The 20,718-nt window shown below is 47.0% G+C and overlaps 1 long non-coding RNA gene across 1 annotated transcript; it reads left to right on the forward strand.

The window, feature by feature from the left end:
* Positions 1-16,878: 16,878 nt before the first annotated feature.
* On the forward strand, positions 16,879-20,655 carry LOC121481656. The gene is made up of 2 exons (XR_005985334.1): positions 16,879-17,146; positions 19,531-20,655. It is a non-coding gene; the product is annotated as an uncharacterized LOC121481656 (long non-coding RNA).
* Positions 20,656-20,718: the final 63 nt, after the last annotated feature.

A 20,718-nucleotide genomic window follows, 5' to 3' on the forward strand; every position in this document is an offset into this window, starting at 1 on the left:
TTTAGGATTTTGCACTTATGCAATGTATTCCTTTCTTTCTCAAAGTATTATCAGATGGTTTAAGTACTGATTACATCAGCATCCAAGCAGGAAAAAACGAAGACCATTCTAGATTATTGCAAGAAGAGGCCACAATAGACAGTGACATTAGTTACAACGTTATGGGATGAGTTAGAGGGCACACCAGGAATAGTTACCCGATGAGGGCAGCGAGGGCCAGGAAATGGGGAGTTACCTGGTACTTAGGACTACCGTGGTCCTGAGGCTGCTGGCAGGTGGAAGGGAGCTGACTAAGCAGTCCCGGCCCTGACAGGAGACTGCTGCGGCTGGAGTTGCTGCCAGGAATGAGAAACAAATCATTTCACCATTAGTCTCGTTTTCCAGACTCTTGTCAGTGCCTCATGTTAGCAGAAACTGATGGGGAGCCAGATGGCAGGAGGCTACGAGACAGAGTTTGCTGCCTTCTAACCCCAGAGGGATAGAAAAAAGCCCAGAGGATAATTGCGGAGCAGAGGGAAAACGCTATCTATCTGTCAGGGGTATCGAGATGTCTGCTGACCTCATAAAATGAGCCACGGAATGTTCTTTCTTTTTCTATTCTCTGGAAGACTTTGTGAACATGAAACCGTTGGTTCAACTGAATATTTGGTAGATGCAACGGATGAGCCCTCTGGGCCTGGCGTTTCCCAGTAAAGATTCTGAACTACTGATTTCTGAACTGCATCTGAGATGGAACTCTTCAGCCTCAAGCTCAGCCGCTTATATCAACGTCTAGGCCACAAGATTAAGACTCTGGAACAAGGGAATGATAAAATCTGCCTCAAGTCAAGGCAAAGACTCCTTTCTGAGAAATGAAGTTAGTCTGATACAGAAGAAAATCAAGATGCTAAAAATGCTTCCCATGTGCTGGTTCTCAATTGCCTTTCAAAATACAGGTCTTAACTGGCATGTAGAAACGGACTTTGCATAAATCCTTAGTTTTAAAACAACTATCTCATATTTGACAGATGCTAAGCTTTGTCAGGCTAGCATCTATCGACTCATATAAAAAATGATTAGAATGATCCAATTAAATAGTGATCGGCATGCTATTTGTTGTAACCGGAGCTATTCAAAAACTTGCCCTAACTTGTGGACATAATCACAAGTTTAACCGCTGATTCACTACTGAGGGCCCATCGCTGTGGTGTGGCACAGGAAGTGGATAATCGAGCTATGGTTCTGACTTACTGTCTCTTTCATTCGGTCTCAACTTTTTTGAATTATTTTACTCCTTCTTCCCTTGTATGTTCTGTGTTTCTGGACACACTTTCATGGATCTAAAATATTCTGTAGTATTTACTGATTCAGAAAGATCCAGTGATACATACAGTGAAAAGCTGAGTATCCTGTGAGAAAGGAAGTAGCCCCTTGACCACATAGAAGCTGGACACAACTGTGAGCAGTGCTGGCTTTACGCACCTGAGATTTATAGTTAGCTCGCTGCCTGGGGCTTCACACCAAGAAGGACATGGTCTCGTTTTATTGCTCTGCTGTCACTGTCTTACAATTCTTCATAGCTTTTGAGAGGGGAACCTCACATGTTCTTTTTGCATTGTGCCCTACAAATCATGTAGGAAGCTGGCTCCGTTGTGAGTGTTGGCTTGGTCTGGAATTACACTTTCTTTGTCTTCTTTTATTTGCTGAAAAATATTCATTAACTGTGAAAATCAGTATTTTTCTAAGGCCTTATTAAAACTCTAATTCAAATATCCTTTAAGAGAGGAATGACAGCATTGGTTTCGGGAAACCCAGGTTTATAATGTAACAAAGGAGAAACGGGTTTAATATTTAGTTGGATTGTTCCACAAACCATAGAAGAAACAGAATTTGCTGTTGAAAATTGAATGACCATGATCCTCAGTGCATTTTTTTTTCCTCAGTGTATTTCTATAGGATTTTATTATAGAATTAATTTAGGTCAATTGGCTGTTAGTGATTATGTCCACAAGTTAGGGCAAGTTTTTGAATAGCTCCGGTTACAACAAATAGCATGCCGATCACTATTTACTTGGATCATTCTAATCATTTTTTATATGAGTCGATAGATGCTAGCCTGACAAAGCTTAGCATCTGTCAAATATGAGATAGTTGTTTTAAAACTAAAGATTTATGAAAAGTCAGTTTCTATATGCCAGTTAAGACCTGTATTTTTATGTGTTTTGACGTTGATATAAGTGGTTGAGCATGAAACTGAAGAGTTCCATCTCAGATGTAGCCTGAGAGCATCCCACCCAATATTTAAATGTAAATTTTTAGAGAACACATACAATTTGATGGGTTTATATACAATACATTCCTGGGAGTCTTTTCTCAAATTCTGCTCTCTATTTGGTCTCTCTGATCAAACAAGATTTTGTTTTGTTTTTACTTTATTTGTTTGAGTATGCTTGGTTTAGCTCTATGTTAATCCTGATCAAACCTGAAGCTGGAGTATACAGCCAAAACATTCCTGAAGGGGCTCTCTCAGAATGTCAAAATAAAGTCCCAGAAGATTTTTAGATGTTTATAAATCCTAGAGAAGTCAAGAGGCTCTCATTCCATCTCCACCTCCTTGACCTGCCAAGTTCACATATCCATGCTACTTTATTTTATTTGTTTATTTGTTTGTGTATAAGAAGGTCCAGGAGAGAAACCTCATCTGTAAACCAACCCCAGGGGCTTTGACCAACCTGGAGAGATTCCCAACCCCTAATTTTGATGGCATCTCATCAGACCTTGTGAAAGATATCAGTGGAATAAATTCTGGGGCTGGTGGGTAGGTCCTAGGCCACAAGATTAAGACTCTGGAACAAGGGAATGATAAAATCTGCCTCAAGTCAAGGCAAAGACTCCTTTCTGAGAAATGAAGTTAGTCTGATACAGAAGAAAATCAAGATGCTAAAAATGCTTCCCATGTGCTGGTTCTCAATTGCCTTTCAACCCAGCTCCAAGTAAAGATGTGCCAAGAGACTCGGGAGGAGATTTATGAGGCCACCTTTCAGATGTAGAAGAACCAATATTAGTATTAGGATGGTCAACATTTACCGAGAGAATAATATGAGTACACACTGTTCTTTTATGTTATAACTCTCAATTCTCTTAATAACCCATGAAACAGATATAATTATTGTCTTTATTTTGGTAATAAAAAATTATAGGCCCAGAGTTTAAATGACTTTACAAAGTTAGTGAGCAGCAAAATCAAGACTCATACCATAATCTTTGTCGTTGACACGTGGCTTCCTCAGCAGTCTTACCATGAAATTTCGACCTCTGTGGGATGAGAGCCTCCTCCAGGGTCACGGAAGGAGAGCCAGAGTGTGTTCCAAGTGCATGTGGCCGACTCAATATCATGCCTGGCATGTTGTAAACTGTTGGAAAATATTATTTGTTGTGATGCTAGAAACCAGAAGGTAAGGCCGAGAGCCTAGGCGTTAGATTCTAAATTCTAATTTGTAACCCAGTTCTAGTTTGTTGTGTGATTTTCAGAAAGTTTCCTTTTCCCTACTTGAAAAACAGGGAGCCTATCCTTCCCCACCTTGTGGGGTTGTGGTGGTAATCAGAGAAGCGGCCACTGCACTTAGCGCTGTGCCTGACACATAAGAAGGGCTCCCAAAACGGTAGCGATCGTTTTTGAACGTATTCCTGTCCTTGTCGTCGCTTGTGGTTTGGAATCACAAAGCCATGTCAGTGCCTTTAAGCTCATGGACGTCAGAAGCCAGAGTCAGAGAATCAGACCTAGAGGTCCAGGTGTGGTCCCCTGGCCTGGCGGAGCCGGAGTTCGCACAGCCACCGGGCAGGACCTGGAAAACACGGAGCATAGGAGTGACAGGAAGGGTGAGCCCCTGCCTGAAGACGGAAGGCGACCCGAGAGTCGGAGTCCCGGCCGTCTCGCCGCCATCCCCCGTGTTGACCGAGCTCCTTGACTGGCCCCTAAGCCCCTGTGCCCCGGGAACTAGAAGCTCCATCCCTCATGCCCTTGAATTCCACTCTTCAGCCTTCTTGGTGTTCTCCTTCGGCTCAGAAAGCAACCACCTGAGAGTGCCATGTGAAGGGGGAAACGTCTTTCTCCAATTGACAAAATTGCAGGTAATTCTGTTATCCACTTAAGATAATACCCTTCTCTGAGCATAACCTCCCGTCCTAAGCTGGAACTCTAAATGGGCTGCAGACACATAAAAAAAAAATGACAAAAGAGGGACACCTGGGGGCTCAGTGGGTGAAGCGTCTGCCGTCAGCTCAGGTCAGGATCCCGGGGTCCTGGGACTGAGCCCCACATCAGGCGCCCTGCTCCGAGGGGAGCTGCTTCTCCCTCCCCCTCTGCCCCTGCCCCTCTTGTGCTCTCTCTCTCTCATAAAATAAATAAAACCTTTTTATACATGACAGGGGGGTAGGGCACCCATGGTTTCTCTATTCTTATATTAGAGAATAATATCCTCCTGGAATTTTCTGGCATGCCTATCCATTTGAGTCACAGTGTGTTCTAATGGCTTCAAAGAATGTAAAAGAGCATTACCATAATGCCTCCATGTCTTTATAAATATTGCAATATCGGTAGGGCAAGTGTAATCTTCGTAAAACCTACATTGTCTTTTGAGAAGATTCCATTTCATATCCAGAGCTTTAGAACGGGAGTAGAATTTGTATTAATAGAAATACTTCGTGTATTTTATTTCTTCATTGACCAAAGAAATGAGTTGTTTTCCAAGACTAATGAACTCTGTCTTCTAAAAATAATTTTTTGGGAGGGGAGCCCGGGTGGCTCAGTGGTTTAAGTGTCCGATTGTCACCATGGGCTCAGGTCCAGATCTCAGGGTCCTGGATTGAGCCCCGTGTTGGGCTCTCTGCTTAGCGGGGAGTTGGCTTGTCTCTCTCTCTCTCTCGGCCCCTCCCCCTGCTCTCTCTCTCTCTCAATAAACAAATAAATAAATCTAAAAAATATACTTTTTGGTTAATAGAAATATTTAAATTCTTTTTGCAAAAAGCAAGGCACAACATACCATGTCGTAACAAAATTTCAATGCACTGTGCGTCCACACACAGTTCTGGTTCTGAGCTACAGAACACAGTTTCCCTGAATATTACAGGTTTTCTATTCTAAGAACTATAATTGTTCCTGGCAATAAATAAATGTGCTTCTATTGAATTCAAAATTATAGTAAATGTGCTCCGTGCAGATAATCTAACCCCTGTAAATTCCCAAGCCCTACGATTATAGATTGCATACCTGAGAGACTTAAGGGCTTGAGTTATATGGCAAAATAATGAGTTGAAGACTGATTGCGAATGTGTATCTATTAACACAGCCATGAATTTTTTGCACTGCACTGGATAGATAGATGGGGTGCGAGGCACTCAGCCACCGCAGCAATACGTCATGTGTAGCAGGTTCAGAGCCTTAAAACATTCACAACCATGGCTCGTGTTCCTCCCGGGGCCTGAGAGGGGCGAGTGTGGCAGAGGTAAACAGGGTGCTGGGTGCCAGGGAGCCTGACTGCGGCCCCAGGCTGAGCCGCTGTGACACTGCGCAAGCCGGGCGCAGGCTACCTGGGCCACCACGTCGCACAGAAGGAGAAGCCGATGGCGTGTCAAGTGGCCTCGCCCTCCTCCCCACTCTCCATCTCCTATGGTTGAGTGATTTGAACTGGAACTTCTATTTTCATCAAATTTTTTTTTTCTACTCTGCACATCAATGTTCTTCATCCAGCTACCAAAATAGTGCTTTATGTATGTGGCCAGGATCCCAACACGGTAGGGCTGGAAGGGGATTAGAAATCCTTCGCATTGTATTAAAGGCACATTTTATGGGAGACGCGGGCACTGGGGCCTCGAGTGCCAGGGACATTGCTGCTGCCACCCATCCTGTGTTGGGTGCCTGAGAGCAGTATTCCGAGCCTTCCTAACAGCAACAACAAAACCCCCAAAACAAAACAAAACAAAACAAAAAAAATGCACAACTACAACAACAAACCGATGGGAGAGTCTTCCTGTGGCTGCTTATCCTACCTTTTTTTTTTTTTAAATTTGGCTGGAATTTAGAGTAAGGGGAGCACCGGAAGTGCTCCCATCTGCTGCCTGGAACACGGGCCCGCTGCTCGGAGGCTGGAGCCAGTGGGCCCGAGAGCTGGAGCATTCAGTTGGGAGATCCTATGGAACCCCCTTGTCTTCAGTACAGCCTCCCGCTCCATTTGCACCTAGAACTCTCTCTGAAGATAAACCCCTTCAACAGGGCTGAGAGAGGGCCAGGGTCCTGGGGGGCTGGGGCCAACCCACGCACAGGAACTTCCCACCGGCCTGCGGGCAGTGTTGCTCGGCAGCTCTGCCTTCAGAACAGCCTGGCGCCCCTAGGACGGAGTCCTCCTGAGGGTTGGCAGGGCTGAGCGGCTTCCTCCCCCCAAGCCCACACGTTCACTTTCCCTGGCCTGCTGGAGTGCTTGCCATTCCCTGCCTGCTTCACCAAGTCCAAGGTTTTGTTGACGTCTTTTATCCGCTGTTATCTCTTCGCCCACTGTCTTTGCGCTTGTGGATTTATGCCCTTTCGTGCATTTGTTTTCATTTTGGACCATTGCAAAGGAGGAACAATGACATGTGTGTTTAGCCTGTTGTGTGTGGACCAGAATTCCCAGCTTCAGGGAAATTAGGTTTGGGCAAAGGGGAGCATAGAAAGGGCATAAAAGTATCTGAGTTGGGAAAGTGTTACTAATGATTTTGGTTAAAAAGGAAGAGAAGAAGGTGTAAGATACATTCTATTCGTATTTCGATCTTTTTTGACTAAAGCCCTGATTGTTACACTTTATCACCTGTTCAATAAAAACAACATTTGAGGTAGAAAATATAGCCCCTAAGAGACCCTGAAATATTGAGCAAGACAGTATTTATTAAAGCCCTTTATAAATGTCAAATGTATACCTATGTAGGTTATAATTCCTCATTTAAAAATATAAAGATTATAGGCCTTCATTTTACCAATAAAATCAAAGCAATATAGTCTTACAGTAGAGTTGCTCTCTGCTTTGAAAATAACACTGGCACTAACTCAAATCGCTTAGAAGTGAGACTTAAACCCCTTGAGGCATTTAGAAGTGGGTTTTTTTTTTGGTTTATTGTTGTTATTAATATTCTAGTCAGTGGAACCACTTGGCTGCTCCCCCAAATATTAACAATCTGAAATTAGAACGCAGTGCGAAAGTGAGATTTAGGTATTAGTCAGACCTGCTCACGGGTAACTCTTCTTGCCATTGACAGAGAGCCCAGCGCGTGACTTTCGGGGATCAGGTGGGATTTAGCCATAAGTAACCGAAGGGAATAGTGAATTCAAAATCAATAATTAACAAGATGACAAGCAAAAATCCTTCACAAACAAATATCTAGCTCTGAGGAAATGACCAGGTCCCTCAGGAGTAAACCTGTCTCGGCAGGAGAATTGTGAAAACACTGCAGCTGAAATGGACTACGCGTCCTATGAATCAAACTTCGTCTTGGCGGTTGACTTCTGCTGAGCTTGCTCCAGGGCACGGCCACATGTGACAAAGTGCCCTCCCGCTACTTCTAGAAGTGATCCCAGTGCTTTTTGAACGCTAGCACCGTGAAAGATTTCGGTGGGCATGTGCTCATTAGATAGAAATGCATTATTTCCATTGCATTGTGACTTATTCGAATCCCAATCTATAGACAGACCACAAGATTTCTGCCAAAATTGTGTAGTATATGGTGTTTCCGGGCTAACGAGAGCTAAGAAACAATATGGGGTTCTTACCCCTGATTTTCACAGCACCCGTTGACTTACAATGCAGATTGCACACTGAGTGCACTAAGATGGAAGGAACGTCAACGGAAAATGTGGGACGGGGAAGTCCCGGACATATCCTCGTATATCAAGAGTATATTCGATCTAGATCTGGATGTATTAGAATATACATATGTGACACAACATATGTAAGAATGATATATAAGACATGCATATATATCAAAAAGAAGCCAAATGCAAATATGGTTTAGAGTGTCAATGAAAACCTGGAAACGAAGAAGGTATTTATGAGAACGATTTGTTTGTCAGTGAAGTATGGTTGCATGACCTCTAGGCTAGACATTTGGAGATCCAGTTATGGTGACCTCAAATATAAATCATCTGGCTTCTCTAAAATTACATTTTTCCCTCTGTGAATACAGTGAAGATAAAATCTGTCTTAGAGCTCAAGAGGTTTATGAAGATTTATTGAGATAATATATGTGAAATCATTGTAATAAATGTAAGTTGTTAACAGAAACAGAATCATAGAAAAAAATAGAACTAGTTATGTCCTTAGGAAGTTTTTGGGTTCATTTACTTCCCTAAGCCACTCAGGAGAGTAAGTTACCTATATATCTCTTTTACACATTTTGTGGTATTTCAACTTTCTCCAAACATTGAAAAATTGTATCTATTAAAATAAGGCATAGCATTTTTTTTTAGTAGGAAATAGTTTTGAAAATAATTTTAAATTATTTCGAAGTAATCCTCTATCATGTAAATGGGATTCTTCTTACACAGATGATATGACTTAATTCCAGTAGGGATGAACAATAGGGATGAACTCCCCAAAGTAGGGTCCCTTGATAGACTTTGGGGGACTTTATGGTTTTCCAGAAAGTACATGTGAAAGTGTGGGTATATGTGCTAGGGAGTGGTTTTCTCAGAAAAAATATACATCCCTGGGAACAGTGTGCTATAGGTTGTTTGTGTCCATCCAAAAGGGTGAAGAAAATGTCTTTTTCTGGGAAGACGTTAAAATTTAGAAATAATAACGTACTTTCAGTGAGGGCTCAGCACATTCAGGCACTGTGATAACAGCTTTCGGCAATGCCATTAGAGAGGAAAAAATCCACAGCACCTTTTAGGAAATCCTTGAGTCCAAGTATATGTCATATTAAGGTGTGTGTGTTGGGGCCAGAATTTTTAAGTTTTTAGAAAGATGAGTCAATGCCTTTACCAAACATTAAACAATACATCCAGGTGGCTCTGAGAGATTGTCTCATAATTGTAGAGGGACAAATAAAAGGTTTAAAATTCACATTAGTTTATTCCATACAAGTCATATTTTGATACCCAAAAAGCTATGAAAAAACGTTTTACTGTCATAGCTTCTGGATTTTGAAATTGCAGATAAGAGATCGTGAACGTATGTTATTATCATCCCCACTTAATAAGTGAGAACATGGGTTCAGGAGGTTAGTAAGAGCCCTGGTTTGCACAGCCAGCAGTGACCAAGCAGACTTAAATTCAGGCCTCCTGAGTTCTGGTCTATGATATTTTAAGAATTCAATGCAAAGGGAGTTCATCCCTATTGTTCATTCCTACTGGAATTAAGTCATATCATCTGTGTAAGAAGAATCCCATTTACATGATAGATGATTACTTTAAAATAATTTTTTTTACTTTAAAATAATTTAAAATTATTTTCAACATTTGTGGTTTCCTGCCTTGTTAATTTTCCCCATTCTCACTGGTGTGAGGTGGTATCTCATTGTGGTTTTGATCTGTATTTCCCTGATGGCAAGTGATGCAGAGCATTTTCTCATGTGCATGTTGGCCATGTCTGTGTCTTCCTCTGTGAGATTTCTGTTCATGTCTTTTGCCCATTTTATGATTGGATTGTTTGTTTCTTTGCTGTTGAGTTTAATAAGTTCTTTATAGATCTTGGAAACTAGCCCTTTATCTGTTACATCATTTGCAAATATCTTCTCCCATTCTGTAGGTTGTCTTTTAGTTTTGTTGACTGTATCCTTTGCTGTGCAAAAGTTGGAGAGGATGCAGAGAAAAGGGAACCCTCTTACACTGTTGGTGGGAATGTGAACTGGTGCAGCCACTCTGGAAAACTGTGTGGAGGTTCCTCAAAGAGTTAAAAATAGACCTGCCCTATGACCCAGCAATTGCACTGCTGGGGATTTACCCCAAAGTTACAGATGCAGTGAAATGCTGGGACACCTGCACCCCGATGTTTCTAGCATCAATGTCCACAATAGCCAAACTCTGGAAGGAGCCTCGGTGTCCATCAAAAGATAATGGATAAAGAAGATGTGGTTTATGTATACAATGGAATATTACTCAGCCATTAGAAACGATAAATACCCACCATGTGCTTTGACGTGGATGGAACTGGAGGGTATGATGCTGAGTGAAATAAGTCAATCGGAGAAGGACAAACATTTTATGGTCTCATTCATTTGGGGAATGAGTAGAGAAGAAATGGGTAGGAAATATCAGAAAGGGGGACAGAACATGAAGACTCCTAACTCTGGGAAACGAACTAGGGGTGGTGGAAGGGGAGGAGGCCAGGGGGTGGGGGTGACTGGGTGACGGGCACTGAGGGGGGCACTTGATGGGATGACCACTGGGTGTTATTCTGCATGTTGGCAAATTGAACACCAATAAAAAATTAATTTATTATTAAAGAAATAAAGAAAAAATAATAAAATTATTTTCAAATGGTCTATGAGAAACTCTAAGACACACAATTTGGTCTTAGCTCACAGCTTCTGCCAGCCATCACCTTATTGGGCCTCCTGCTTCTGTGGGTTGTCATTTTCCCTAGCGACCATAAGGAAGCAGGTGGCGAGAGAGTAGGGGAAGGATGACAACCCATTCCTAGAATCCTGAAACTCTGATGGGAAAACTGTCCAGATTTAGGCGAGTTGGTGGCCAGGCCATGAGATCTTCCCAAGAAGAATTAGGAAGAGTCCACAGAACATTCATAGAAGAATTTCTTGAAGACCTGCTATGCGCTAGGTACTATTCCAGGCATTGGCGATGCAATGAAGTGTATGGAAGTCTCTACCCTGGAGATATGGGAGCAACCACATACCTAGAGTACTCCTGACAGCTTCACGTTGAGTTTGGAAAAAAGTTCAGACTGTAAGATGGGTTCTCCCTAGACAAGGAGAATCTCAGACACATGCAGGTCTCTACTGGAGGAGGGAAGCTTTCATGGGTAACCGGAAGAATGAGAAATTCTTTAAGCTGCTAGGTTCCATTTTTCCTGTGATCAGGCAACCATAGTATTCATTCATCAGGCTCTCAAGATATTTGGGAAGGAGAAATAAGTAGGGAAGGATACTTCTTGGGTCACGAGGAGCCGCGAGGGCAGGACAAGGATCACAGACGGGAACCCGTCAGTGAGGATCCCACTGAGTCATCAGCAAGGCAAAGCCAGGGGAGGGGTTCAGGCGGGCCGGGCAAGGGTAGACCTGGAGGGGACACCCCGCGGGCCACCCCAAGCTAGGGCAGGGGCCGGGGGCCGGGTCCTTCTGAAGCTTGAGGCACAGCATCAGTGATCGATGGCTGGTTGAGAGAACAAGATTGAGCACCAGTGGGGCTCCTCTCTTGCCCAAGGCCAGACTCCAGGTTGAGTCGGCTGGAGGGGAGGCCTGGCGGCCAGGGGTTCTCCCCGGGGACTGTCAACGGTCAAGGCCGCAGGAATGTGTAAGGTGACACAAGAACATACTGTGAAATGGTGCTGACAGGTGGGTCGCCTCAACTGGAAAGCGTTCAGAGCTCATTACGGGATGACTGATTTCGGGAACAAGCTGCAAACTCGCTAACGACTCATAATACCATTTCCATATTAAAATGAGTTGTGTATTCCACGCAACCAACGTGAAAACAAATTTGAAAGCATCATGGGCGGCAAGTCCTTGGATGACGGATTGTGGGTCGTGGCGCAGCCGACCTGGCCCGCTAGGTGGCAGTGTGGTCGTGACTTGCCGGGAGCGGGAGCACAAGACCTCAGTCTGCAGCTGCTGGTTTTTTCTGACATTTAGAAATTCCCATAGAAAATCCCGGTGGAAGAGAGGATGGCAAGTCAAACAACGAACCACGTGGGCATCACTGGTGTGCAACACGGAGCTGTTTTACTGTAGTTAACCATGGAGCATCTCATGAAACGTCAGAGCAGCAGCGTCGTCTGGTTCTTCCCATATGTGAATGTTGGACGTATGGAACAGATAGAAAAGAGATGGGAGCAGACAGTGGAGATGTCTCCCCAGCGCTGACACACGCCAGCCCCCCTAGCTGGGCCTTCATGGGTTTTCTGTCCCGGGCTTTACTTCGTCCTTACTGGTAGGTCCGAGTTCCCTGTTGCCCTTAGAGATGCCCCTGGGGCCCAATCCCTGAAAGTCACCTCGTGGGACTGTCCTACTTAGTCGGACTTCCCTGAAATGATGTATGAAGACCACCGACAGCGTGTGTTGTCAAACGTCCCTCTTCTTCTCTGTTCCTTGGATCAGCACTTGCTGGCTGTGTGATGTAGGACACATGACTTAACCCCTCCCTGCTTTGGTCTCTTTACCCGTAAAAGGGAATGATGATGGTATTCACCTCTTAAGGTTCTTGCAGGACTTACATGAGTTAGTGTAAGAAGTGCTTCGATGGATGGGTGACATGGTAACCCAAACCCAACACCACGTAACAGTTGGTTTCCAACCGGAAAGTAAGACCAAAAGGAAGAAACTGCATTCTGGTTCCCTTCTATCCGTCCCTTTTAAGCGCTGGATACATAGCACTTATGCTTAATAAATATTTAAATCAACGAATGAATAAATCAATGGCTAAAACCATGATGGTGCTCTGGGACGCACAGGGATGAATTAACAAACACAGTCTGGCCCCTAACATCTGGAACATTTCTTTTTTTTCTTAAAGATTTTTATCTTGAAGTGATCTCTATGCTCAACACGGGCCTCGAACTCACAACCCCAAGCTCGAGAGTCGTCGCGGGCTCTACCCACTGAGCCAGCCACGCACCCCTGGGACATTGAAAGAACATATTCTTTGTGAGGAAAGCTGGGACACTTCATAAATAAGCCTTTAAAATATTTTTTTACATTTTAGATTGATCGAATTAATTAAGTGATTAAATATCAGGATGATAGTTAAGAGATATAATCTGAATTCCAAAATATCGATTTAAAATAGAGTACATTTTCAGTTAGAAGTTACCTTTGAGATGAATAGGTTAACCCTCTTATTTGGGGGCTGGAAACCAGGCCTTTAAGTTGAATGTGCTTTTGTTTATTTATTTATTTGTTTATTTTAATTTTTATTTATTTATGATAGTCACACAGAGAGAGAGAGAGAGGCAGAGACACAGGCAGAGGGAGAAGCAGGCTCCATGCACCGGGAGCCCGACGTGGGATTCGATCCGGGGTCTCCAGGATCGTGCCCTGGGCCAAAGGCAGGCGCCAAACTGCTGCGCCACCCAGGGATTCCCTGTTTATTTATTTTTTGACTTAATATTTTGCTTCCCCGGTTTGGCAAAAACTATAAGGATGAGCATATTAAGTGCGGTTGATTTTGCTGTTAAAAATGCATGTGATGCTTGACATCCTATGTTTTTGTGTGGTTGTATCCATTTATATAATATTGAAGCATACTTGTTGGAACTGGCTTCTTTATCATCAGAACATAAAAATGTATTCTTAGATCCATCCTTAGCCTATTTCAAAATTATGAAGCACTGACTCAGCTGTTTGTGCCAATTTACGGTGTGCGTTCTTCCCCTTTGACCCTGTTTCTCTTTCCTTGAAGAAACTAGGTTAAAACTCTACTTATCAGAAAAATCAGGCCCAGAGCAAAACAAACACACTCCTTTGAATATATCTCAAGTACAATTTTATTTTATTTCTTTTTAAAGATTTTATTTAGTTATTTGAGAGAGTAAGAGATCGCTCAAGCACGAGAGGGGGAGGGAGACATGGGGAGCCCAGAGGAGACGGGCGCCAGCCCCGGATCCCCCCACCCCGAGATCATGACCCGAGCCAAAGGCAGACACGCAAATGACTGAGCCACCAGGGCGCCCCGTCAAGTAAGATCTTAAATTCAAAAGATCTGAACGTTATTCTTGAAAATAGCTGCAACTAAAATAACATACATTACATCTTAGAGAAAATTCTCTGGAACAGGAAACTCTTGATTCATGCCCCAAACATGCCCAGACGCTGTCACCCAGCGGCCCAGGGCGCAGCCTGTACGCAAACACTAATCCCTTGCTTTTGCCCCACAGCGGCCACACCACGCAGGCCTTGCAAAGAATCAGGGCATCTCCTTTGTCGTTGTTTTCAATTATGGTCTTGCCATTTTTAAATCAACTATATTTTTATTGCCATGAGCATCTGTGTGACCTTACGTGAAACCGCGGGTACTCTTGGCCGTGGAGAACGGTGTGTGCTCACCAACAGGCGTCGTGCAAGGCTTTCCGTGTAGCAGGAATCTTGCTGCCGTCTCCTTTCGGATCTTTGCACCGTTGGCCCAGGCCAGTGCGGAGACTACTGTTTTGATGGCCTGGTTCGAGTGGGTTTGACAACGCGAGGGGCACCGCAGTCTTGGTGTGCATGGACCGAGTCGGGGTCCGGAGCCCCGTGTGCTGCAGAGAACTGGGGGTAGGACAAGGCAGGCCGGGGGGCACCCAGGTTCTCATACAGAAGGCCTGCCGAGGAGAGGGGGCCTGGCCGGGGGGCTCAGCGGGGGCTCTGAGGTCCCGAATCTCAGGTGGAGAGAGGCCGCGAGATGATGGCGAGGTGGGCCCCGGGGGGCTTCGGGCCACACGCACCGGGGCTCCCCCCCGGCAGAGGAGAGGCAGGAGAGGAAAGGCCGGGTGCAGCCGGTGGCGCGTCGGGCCCCGACCCCGGGTCTGCTGCGTGGGATGCACCTGCTGTGTGCACGTGGTGAAGGGCACCTGCCAGGAGAGCCCCGCGCCCCAACCGGCACCAAGAGCTCCTGCCCTGCAGCTTGGCCACAGCCCCTCGCATGCCATGTGCTCCGTCCTCGTCCCGCAGCCCCAGCTCCTCCCCAGGAGTGACCAGAGTCTGGAACGTGTGGCAACAGGAGCGTGAAGGGTGGCGCGTCCTCGTGCTTCCTGCGCTGCTGTGCCACGGGGCACCAGCAGTTGGGGCGTCGACTGGGCCGGGGCCCTTCACGGGCCTCGTGCATGCTGAGCATGAGTTCATGCAGGGTTTTGAGCCGCTCGTGTTTAATTCCTTTAAAATGTCACCATGAGAAAGGGGCTGGATGAGAGACTATAAACCAAAGGAAGGTGGGTCTGAATAAAGCTCCCACGTGCTTGACTCTGGTTGGCGTCACCACCCGGCGCTGTCGAGCAGGTGCAACTCAGTCTACAAGCTCTGCTGGCAGGAAACGTCACATTTATTCATTATTTTAAATCCACATAAAATCTGCTCTGAGCTCCTACGCTGTCAGACAGGTGGGAAGTCAGGCTTAGTCACTAGGGCTGCAGAAGCCTCCAGAAGGCACGTGTGGTGCCGACAGGGTGGGGGGAGGCTGCTCCGCCTCCAGCATCTTCCTGCTGCAGGCCGCATGGAGGCTGGGATGGTCGAAGCCCGCTCTGGGCCTCCGGCCCGCAGCCCCACAGGTCTGCTCGCGGGGCTCCCTGCTTCTCCTTGGCCGCTGAGGCCTTTCCACCTCTCTCTGCAGACCTCAGGCCCCCCCGGGCCTTTCCTGCACCCCGGCTGCACTGGGCCCGATAACGTGAAGGACTCCAGGCTTCCACAAAGCCCAGGAAGGTTCCGTGGTACTTCGGGCTGCTTCCACTTTTCATCCCACCACAATTATACCCTGAGCCGCGCTTAAGGCTGGCGGTGGGAAGAGGGGAGGAAGGAAGCACGTTACAGGGGCTGCTCTCTCACTGAATAGTCCTGCAGTATTTCTGTATAATGCATGAGCTTATTAGTAAAGTTTTTTTTTTTTTTTTTTTTAAGAAAGAAAAACAGTAAGAATGTGGCCTCTGTGGTATTACATGTTGAGCTGTGTGGCTCTCTATTGAGAAAACGTGGATGCCCCCCACCTGGCTCATCTCCCCCATTTTATGGACAAAACATGTGAGTTTCAGAGGCTGCACTGTGTAGTGGAGACAAGGCCTTGCAAGTAGCAGGGTTGGGCTAGCTCCCCGATTCTGTGCCTTATGGGTCCAGCGCTGTTGGGTAGTGTGTACACAGTCTCTCCGAGACTCAACTTCTTCGTCTCTGGAAGGGGCCCGCCACACGTGCCCATGGGGCTGTCAGGAGGTCTGAAGAGCTTGCCTGCACACGCAGCAGGACAGGTACACAGAAGGCGCCCATCAGTGCTGGGCTCGCCCCCCCCCCCCCCCCCCCCCCCCCCAGCAAAGCCGCATTCGCAGCACGTGGCAGATCCAGAGGGAAATCCCGGTTCTGCAATTCCCCCATCCATGTCTTTTCATGCTCGCTGTCGGGCAGGGAGACGTGGAGGACCAGGCCCCTGACAGTAGGCGGACCTGTTACAGCAGAGCCGTGGTGTGCACGCTCACCATGCACCGTGCACTTCCCAATCAATCCGTTTGATTCAAAACAGTCATAATATTTGCAAAAGCGTGTGGCAGCACCAACTGCCTTTGTCTCCGAGTTGCAGGGGATGCGCCAAGGCCTGACAGTAGCAAAGGGTCAGGCCCAGGCTCCCAGCTGCCACTGTTCTCAAGGTGGCTGTCCTCCTTCTTTTATTTTTTATTTTTTTAAGATTTTATTTATTTATTCACGAGACTCACAGAGAGAGAGAGAGAGAGAGAGAGGCAGAGACACAGGCAGAGGGAGAAGCAGGCTCCATGCAGGGAGCCCGATGGGGGACTCAATCCTGGGACCCCGGGGTCATGCCCTGGGCTGCAGCACACGCTCCACCGCTGACCCCCCAGGTGCCCCTCAAGCTGGCTTTCCTGTCCCCAAAGATGGGCCAAGTGCTCGGCAGGCAGTCGATTAGCAGCATTTGTCACGCCCCAGGGTGAATGGAAACAGGGCCAGGGTTGTGATTTCTCTCTCCCTGTGGTTAGGGACGTTCCAGAAAGGGAAAGCACGGCGGAGCCACGGCTGAGGAGTCCAGCCCTGCTCGGGACCGAGCTGCTCCCCGACCCGCGTGCCCCACCACCACGATGAGCACACCCGGGAGTGTGAGGGCTCAGTTCTGGCCAGTCGCCACCAGGGAGACAACTCCTGACGCCCCCTTCCTGGTGGAGCACCGCCCATGTCCTGCTAACCATGGGCTCCTTCTGCCACACGTTAGGGACGCAAGCGAGTTGGATACGTGATTATTGACTCATCACATCCCTCAACCAGCATCATCAAACCTGAGGTGTTCTCTTCGTTTTTAAGATTTTACTTATTTATTTGTTTGTTTGTTTGTTTATTTATTTATTTATTTATTTATTTGAGAGACAGAATGTGTGTGTAAACAGGGGGCAGGGGAGAGGGAGAGACCCTCAAGCAGACACCCGGCTCGATCCCACGGCCCTGAGACCAGGGTTGGCTGCTCGACGGCCTGAGCCGCCCAGGCGCCCATCACCTGAGGTCTCCTCAATCAGCGCCATCAGGTCCATGCTCCGCGCCGGTGGCAGCTGCGGCCAGCTGTGAAGACGGCAGCTGCCCCTTGCTGAAATCACGCATGAAGCATGTTACCTGTGTTGTGTCTCTCACCATCTGTAAACATGTAGGGGGGGACCTTCTGGTATCCAGGTCACGGGCGAGGCCAGTGAGGTCAGACGGCTGGGCCCGGGAGCGGCTTGGAGGCCAAGTGGCCAGTCCCGCTGCCTGAGTTCGGTCCCGTGTGGCCTTGCGGCCGGGGGTCCAAGCCAGTGCCAGGCCGGTCTCCGGGGAATTTCCATTCTAAAAAATGAGGAAGGGACCCCATTGCCAAGTGTAGAGGGTCACCCGGGTAAGCGGAAGCAGCATCTTCGACACGGGGTCCTGGTCATGTGCGGGCACCTCACCCGGGTGCCCTCCCGTAGTCTGACGTGAGCGCTCATCGCGTGTGGCGTCCCTTCCTGCCTGAAAATGCAGCAGTCGCCCTGCTGGGGGGACGATGCTCCCTCAGCGGCTGCAGCACCCACGCAGTGTGCGGGCCTCCGAAGCTGGCGGACCCGTCGTCTAGCACGCTGCTCAGAGCCCCTGAAAGCTCTGTGGTTCTCCTCCGAGCTGTGGGAGCACCTGCTCGCTCCCGTGCCCGTCTGTGTTGTGCCCAGACACCCGCCCCCGCCCCGCCTTCGAGGAGTCTGTGGTTCTCTGCACCGGGAGGAAGGTTCATTGCTACAAATGAGGCGGCGTTGAGGGGACCCAGTGCACCCAGCACTTCCCTGCTGGTCAGGATCTCGGGCCCTCCACGCGAGATGGGGGATCTGCGGCTCACTCCGGGATCCGGTGGCGGGCTGTGTACCTGACTGGTTTCCAGCCGCTTCCTAAGTGCACCTCAGGCCGTGTCTGTACTCGTGAGGGTTTGCATAAAATGTTAGGACTCCGCTATCTAGTCCTGACTAGGCTGTAATCCAGCCTTACCCAGACCTTCAGATGCAGACCACTGCCAGCGCAGGCCCGAGGCCGGCCTCAGGCAGACCACACGTTAGTCTTCGGTGCTATCAGCATCCACCACCTGCCGCTTGCACAGAGTACAAACCCTAAATCTTAGATCCACAATCCCCCTTTCTCCTTTCCAATCTCTTCTTTCAAAAAAACAGGATTTCTAAGAATTAATTCCCACTGTTACCCTCCGTAACAGGTGGTCGGGTGTAGGAGAAAGAACGTCAGTAGTGCAGACATCAGCTCTGATTCAATGGAAGATGTTGGTCTTTCTTTCTTTCTTTCTTTCTTCCTTTCTTTTTTAAAGATTTTATTTATTTATTCAGGAGACACACAGAATGAGGCAGACTCACAGGCAGAGGGAGAAGCAGGCTCCCTGCAGGGAGCCTGATGTGGGACTTGATTCCAGGACCCCGGGGTCATGACCTGAGCTGAAGGCAGACCCTCAACCACTGAGCCCCCCGGGTGTCCCAAAGTGTTGATCTTTCCATTTCAAATATTCTATATAAGTTTCTAAGTTGATTTTTCTCAGTTTACATGATCAAGTTTATCCTCCTCACGTAGCCCCTCAAAAGTCAGAGGATTCTTAATATTGTGAAAATGTCCCCTGGAACTCACTACATGGTATGCAGAGGAGATACCCAGTGCATGCAATCTCATCCTGCACCACACTTACTGAGGGTCCATGATTCCTACCTCCACATGCACCCGTCTGCGATGCAGAGGTGGCTCAGTAATTCTGTATTTGTTTTCCACTGCTGCCATTTTGGAAGTTTAAACAACACAGGTTTATTCTGAGAATCCTGGAGGTTGGGGAGGCCCCTGGGCAGGTGAGTCAATTGAGCGTCTGACTCTTGATTTCAGCTCAGGTCTTGATCTCAGGGTCGTATGTTCAAGCCCTGCATCGGGCTCCACACTCAGCATGGAGCCTACTTTAAAAAAGAAAAAAAAAAAAGAGGCCAAAAGTCCAAAGTGAGTCTCCCCGGGCTGGAGTCAGCGTCTTGTCAGGGCCGGTTCCTTCCAGAGGCTCTAGAGGAAAATCAGCTTCCCTGCCTTTCCTGGCATATCTTGGCTTTGTAGTCCCTTTCTTCCGACTTCAGAGCCACAGCCTGGCAATTTCACATTTCTCCCTGAGTCTGACTCTGCAGCCTTCTCTTCCACTCACAGGGATTCCAGTGATAACGCCCACCTGGAGAGTCCCGGATTATCTCCCCACCACCGTCAAGGTCAACGGATTAGCAACCTTAATTCCACTGACGACTTAATTCCTCATTGTGATGTGACATATTCACCATTTCTGGATGTTTGGGGCATGGACATCTTCGGGGAGCTGTTCCTTGGCCTACCACAAACACTAATCAGTTAAGTGAACACAAAAACGGTTAAAGTAATATCAGAATGGATTTTACTCAAAAATCTTGTGTTTTAATTCCATGAGAATTTTCTGGAAATGCTAAAGGAGGAAAATACTAAATAAGTCTGGTCCAATTTGATATTCTGATCATATTTCTGTTTATATCATTTGAGACTTTTTTTCCCCAAACACTTTGGTGTAAGGTTTTCTGCTGTTGTAGGCAGCCATCTGGTGTCCTTTATGATGAAGTAGGTTATTCTGCTTCTAATTGTCTCTTCTTGAACCATCCCCCCCCAAACCCCGATGATGTTTGATTCCCCTGCTGCAGTCAGACCGCTGGACAAGGCGCATCGTCGTTTAGTGAAATCTGTCTGGAAGCAAAATACGATGTCGGGAGCATTAAGACGTTTTTAATATATTTGGGCCGCATAAGGTTTTTCGGTGCCTCCAATGATTGATCCCTATTGACATTAGGTCGCACAAACTCTCAGCGTTAATGTGTATTTATTGTTTGGCCGTTTGCTGTCAAGCAAGCAAGCCAGGGGGCCGCATGATGATAACCAACACGGTCGGTCGGTCACTTTGCTGCTTTCACGCAACACACGACATCAGGATCCTGCAGCTAATCCACATGTGCGGCTCCTCTACGGACAATGCGAAATGGTCAGACATTAACAACTTTTAAGTAAAGATGCAGTAGGAAGACCTGGTTTTACTTATTTATTTATTTATTTTTAGATAGAGGGAGGGGCAGAGGTAGAGGAAGAGAGTCTCAAGCAGACGCCCCACTTGAGCGCGAAGCCTGGCGACCCCGAGATCACGACCTGAGCCGACACCAAGGGTCGGATGCTCAACTGCCTGAGCCGCCCAGGAGCCCCCACTTTTTGTTTTCGATTCAGGTTTCCATGGTCTGTTTGTTGTTTTCTTGCACTTAAGAAGCTACAGTGATTCAAAAAAAAAAAAAAAAAAAAGAAAAGAAAAGAAAAAAGAAGCTACAGAAA

This window comes from Vulpes lagopus, chromosome 2 (assembly GCF_018345385.1).
Source record: "Vulpes lagopus strain Blue_001 chromosome 2, ASM1834538v1, whole genome shotgun sequence".
NCBI lineage: Eukaryota > Metazoa > Chordata > Mammalia > Carnivora > Canidae > Vulpes > Vulpes lagopus.